The 5,000-nt window shown below is 46.6% G+C and overlaps 3 non-coding genes and 3 pseudogenes across 3 annotated transcripts; all 6 read left to right on the top strand.

Moving 5' to 3' along the window:
• Window positions 1-2,839: 2,839 nt before the first annotated feature.
• LOC130168615 (5S ribosomal RNA) lies at window positions 2,840-2,957 on the top strand. Its single transcript, XR_008827631.1, has one exon. It is a non-coding gene; the product is annotated as a 5S ribosomal RNA (ribosomal RNA).
• A 275-nt stretch (window positions 2,958-3,232) lies between these two features.
• LOC130168662 (5S ribosomal RNA) lies at window positions 3,233-3,341 on the top strand (annotated as a pseudogene).
• Window positions 3,342-3,610: 269 nt separating this feature from the next.
• On the top strand, window positions 3,611-3,728 carry LOC130168614 (5S ribosomal RNA). The gene has a single exon (XR_008827630.1). It is a non-coding gene; the product is annotated as a 5S ribosomal RNA (ribosomal RNA).
• Window positions 3,729-3,998: 270 nt separating this feature from the next.
• LOC130168661 (5S ribosomal RNA) lies at window positions 3,999-4,107 on the top strand (annotated as a pseudogene).
• A 269-nt stretch (window positions 4,108-4,376) lies between these two features.
• LOC130168631 (5S ribosomal RNA) lies at window positions 4,377-4,494 on the top strand. The gene has a single exon (XR_008827646.1). It is a non-coding gene; the product is annotated as a 5S ribosomal RNA (ribosomal RNA).
• A 268-nt stretch (window positions 4,495-4,762) lies between these two features.
• On the top strand, window positions 4,763-4,870 carry LOC130168712 (5S ribosomal RNA; annotated as a pseudogene).
• The last annotated feature ends 130 nt before the right edge of the window (window positions 4,871-5,000 follow it).

Raw genomic sequence — 5,000 nt, 5'->3', positions numbered from 1 at the left:
CAAGCCTCCCCGGCCTATTTGGACATTACCCACAATCTCTGTATGCCTAAGCGTTGCTTCTGCCTCCTGCACTGCGATTCTTGGATTCCACTTTCTCCCCTTGATTGGGTTTGGAACCACCTTACTAACTACCGCATCTTTGCTCCCAGATAACAGGAGCTCTGTCCTAACCTTGGTACATTTAAACTCCTCCACTAGACTAGTTACTGGGAGCTGAAGTATGCCTTTCCCATACAGTGCCACTGTGCTTAAACATCTAGGAACACCTAGCCACTTCCTAATGTAAAAGCTAACTAATTTTTCCATTTTTTCTGCAGTGGATATTGGAATCTCATATACAGACAGTGGCCACATCAGCCTGGGACATAACCCAAACTGCAGACACCACAGTTTCAACTTTCCTGGCAGCCCTGATTTATCTATTCTATCTAGTCCCTCAGCAACATCCTTCCGAAACTGCACTACCTGTTCTCCGTCATTCAAGTCTGCGTTGTACCACCTACCTAGACTCTTTACTGATTTTTCCCTAATTATTGGAATTTCCTCTTCATCTATTACAAACTTCCTATCACTTAACTTCCCTCTGCTTATTGAGATACTTCTAGACTTACTAGGCTTGATTTTCATACTAGCCCACTTTAAGTTTTTATTAAGTCTCTCAAGTATTCTTTTCATACATGGCACCGTTGTAGTTATCAACGTCATGTCATCCATGTAGGCCCTAATTGGTGTAAGGCGCACCCCATCCTGCCGCCTCTCTCCACCTACAACCCACTTAGAAGCTCTAATGATTACCTCCATCGCCATTGTGAATGCCAATGGAGAAATCGTGCACCCTGCCATGATGCCTATTTCTAGCCTCTGCCATCCTGTTGTGAAGCCTGCTGTGCTTAAGCACAGCCTAATATCTTGGAAATACAATTTTACTAAATTAACCACTACTCCAGGTACTTTAAAATAATCAAATGCCTCCCAAATAAGGCTATGTGGCACTGAACCAAACGCGTTTGCTAAATCCAAAAATATGACATTCAAGTCTCTTTTCTCTGTCTTGGCTGCCTGAATCTGATGCCAAATCATGCTAGTGTGCTCTAAACATCCTGCGAACCCTGGTATTCCTGCCTTCTGTACTGCAGTATCAATTAAGCTATTCCTTTCTAAATAACTAGTTAATCTCCGTGCGACTACACTAAAGAAGATCTTCCCCTCTACATTTAGGAGAGAGATCATTCGAAACTGACTCAGGTCTGAGGATTCCTTCTCCTTTGGGATAAAAACACCTCCTGCCCTACGCCATGCTCTGGGAATAACCTGTTTCTCCCAAACTATTCTTAATTGCCTCCACAAAAACTTTAGGATATCAGGTGCGCTTTTATAAACCCGGTAGGGGACTCCATTTGGCCCTGGGGCCGAAGAAGCCTTTGCACGCCTGACTACCTCCTCAACCTCCTTCCACCTGGGTGGTCTAACATCCATCTCATGATCTATCTTTCCTACTGGCGGCATGTCAGGTGGAAGGCCTATTACTCTATTCTGCTCAAAATCTGAATATGTGTCTCTTAGATATTTTTCTACTTCTAACTTTGTTGCCTTAAGCTGCCCTCCCTTTTCCTGGTTAAACAATCCTTTAGCAAACTTGAAAGGGTCCCTGTAAAACGCTGTCCTTACATACTCTTTATTCTTTCTCTTTTTCCTAAGATATTCAGCCCTTCTAAGTACTGCTAGTCTGCCTCTCAAATCCTCTTGCAACACATTAATTCCCCCCCTCTCTTCCTCTGTTGCCCTTTTCCACTGCTTTCTTAATTGTCTTCTTTCCTTAACTAATTTCTCCATTTCCCTTTGTCGTCTAGACTTAACTAACTGTGCTCTTTCAACCCTCTTTCTGTCTTGCACCCCAAATCTTTCTGCACCATAGGAGTAAATTATATCCCCTATCTTCTCTAGTCTATCGCTTGCATTTCCTCTTAGTCTACTTAGAATTGCTGACAAATCTCTATTGACTGACTCCCATTCTTTCTTGCTATTTGCCCTCGGCCATTTTACTCTAGTTTTCTACTCCATATTTCTCTCCTTGACTGGCCTATTCACCTCAGTCTCAGCTGCATCCCCTCTTGTACTCTCCTCTTCCTCCTCTGTAGCTGTGTTATTGATATCCTTCGAACTGTGGTTTTCTACCTGTCGCTGGACTTCATCCGACTTATTCGATTGACTTCTTAAAAAGTATCGATCGATGCGGCCACACTGCCTTTCCTTTGCAACACATCTCTTTCTTCCCTGATGCATTCTAAGGCCCCTAACTGACGTTACTTTCTGCCAGCCACAAGGACAAATCTGGAGCTTATTTCCCTCTGGCCTATCATTTTTATTCTCTCCAGCTACCCTCACGTCACCCTGAAAACTATTCTGCCCAGTTCTAGTCCTAGAGAATAGGTCCGTGCCCCTATCCTTCACTGAGTCGCATATCCAGCTCATAGTCACGCCCGATCTCGTCCGATCTCGGAAGCCAAGCAGGGTCGGGCCTGGTTAGTACTTGGATGGGAGACCGCCTGGGAATACCAGGTGCTGTAAGCTTTTTGCATCTCTTTGCAATCAGCAGAGGACGCTGCTGCTCCTGCTTCAACAACCTGTTACTCTGCACCTGGCTGCACTTTTGGGGACAGCACAGATCACAATGTAAAGACACTTTTGTATTAAAATGTTACAAAGTTGACATGTTGAGAGCCAAAGCAACAAGCAAACGCTGAAAAGGAAAGGCTCCTGCGCTAGACAGAAACACGTAGCTTCGTGCATGAAGGACATGATCGTCATGTTTAAAGAGGGTATTTGTCGCGCTCCTCTCGCTTACGGCCATACCACTCTGAACACGCCCGATCTCGTCCGATCTCGGAAGCCAAGCAGGTCGGGCCTGGTTAGTACTTGGATGGGAGACCGCCTGGGAATACCAGGTGCTGTAAGCTTTTTCGCATCTCTTTGCAATCAGCAGAGGACGCTGCTGCTCCTGCTTCAACAACCTGTTACTCTGCACCTGGCTGCACTTTTGGGGACGGGACAGCACAGATCACAATGTAAAGACACTTTTGTATTAAAATGTTACAAAGTTGACATGTTGAGAGCCAAAGCAACAAGCAAACGCTGAAAAGGAAAGGCTCCTGCGCTAGACATAAACACGTAGCTTCGTGCATGAAGGACATGATCGTCATGTTTAAAGAGGGTATTTGTCGCGCTCCCTCTCGCTTACGGCCATACCACTCTGAACACGCCCGATCTCGGAAGCCAAGCAGGGTCGGGCCTGGTTAGTACTTGGATGGGAGACCGCCTGGGAATACCAGGTGCTGTAAGCTTTTTGCATCTCTTTGCAATCAGCAGAGGACGCTGCTGCTCCTGCTTCAACAACCTGTTACTCTGCACCTGGCTGCACTTTTGGGGACAGCACAGATCACAATGTAAAGACACTTTTGTATTAAAATGTTACAAAGTTGACATGTTGAGAGCCAAAGCAACAAGCAAACGCTGAAAAGGAAAGGCTCCTGCGCTAGACATAAACACGTAGCTTCGTGCATGAAGGACATGATCGTCATGTTTAAAGAGGGTATTTGTCGCGCTCCCTCTCGCTTACGGCCATACCACTCTGAACACGCCCGATCTCGTCCGATCTCGGAAGCCAAGCAGGTCGGGCCTGGTTAGTACTTGGATGGGAGACCGCCTGGGAATACCAGGTGCTGTAAGCTTTTTGGCATCTCTTTGCAATCAGCAGAGGACGCTGCTGCTCCTGCTTCAACAACCTGTTACTCTGCACCTGGCTGCACTTTTGGGGACAGCACAGATCACAATGTAAAGACACTTTTGTATTAAAATGTTACAAAGTTGACATGTTGAGAGCCAAAGCAACAAGCAAACGCTGAAAAGGAAAGGCTCCTGCGCTAGACAGAAACACGTAGCTTCGTGCATGAAGGACATGATCGTCATGTTTAAAGAGGGTATTTGTCGCGCTCCCTCTCGCTTACGGCCATACCACTCTGAACACGCCCGATCTCGGAAGCCAAGCAGGGTCGGGCCTGGTTAGTACTTGGATGGGAGACCGCCTGGGAATACCAGGTGCTGTAAGCTTTTTGGCATCTCTTTGCAATCAGCAGAGGACGCTGCTGCTCCTGCTTCAACAACCTGTTACTCTGCACCTGGCTGCACTTTTGGGGACAGCACAGATCACAATGTAAAGACACTTTTGTATTAAAATGTTACAAAGTTGACATGTTGAGAGCCAAAGCAACAAGCAAACGCTGAAAAGGAAAGGCTCCTGCGCTAGACAGAAACACGTAGCTTCGTGCATGAAGGACATGATCGTCATGTTTAAAGAGGGTATTTGTCGCGCTCCTCTCGCTTACGGCCATACCACTCTGAACACGCCCGATCTCGTCCGATCTCGGAAGCCAAGCAGGTCGGGCCTGGTTAGTACTTGGATGGGAGACCGCCTGGGAATACCAGGTGCTGTAAGTTTTTTGGAACTCTTTGCAATCAGCAGAGGACGCTGCTGCTCCTGCTTCAACAACCTGTTACTCTGCACCTGGCTGCACTTTTGGGGACAGCACAGATCACAATGTAAAGACACTTTTGTATTAAAATGTTACAAAGTTGACATGTTGAGAGCCAAAGCAACAAGCAAACGCTGAAAAGGAAAGGCTCCTGCGCTAGACATAAACACGTAGCTTCGTGCATGAAGGACATGATCGTCATGTTTAAAGAGGGTATTTGTCGCGCTCCTCTCGCTTACGGCCATACCACTCTGAACACGCCCGATCTCGGAAGCCAAGCAGGTCGGGCCTGGTTAGTACTTGGATGGGAGACCGCCTGGGAATACCAGGTGCTGTAAGCTTTTTGGCATCTCTTTGCAATCAGCAGAGGACGCTGCTGCTCCTGCTTCAACAACCTGTTACTCTGCACCTGGCTGCACTTTTGGGGACAGCACAGATCACAATGTAAAGACACTTTTGTATTAAAATGTT

Source organism: Seriola aureovittata, chromosome 4, assembly GCF_021018895.1.
Source record: "Seriola aureovittata isolate HTS-2021-v1 ecotype China chromosome 4, ASM2101889v1, whole genome shotgun sequence".
NCBI lineage: Eukaryota > Metazoa > Chordata > Actinopteri > Carangiformes > Carangidae > Seriola > Seriola aureovittata.
Note: the sequence above shows the minus strand (reverse complement) of the source record. Positions and strands in the feature narration are given on the sequence as shown.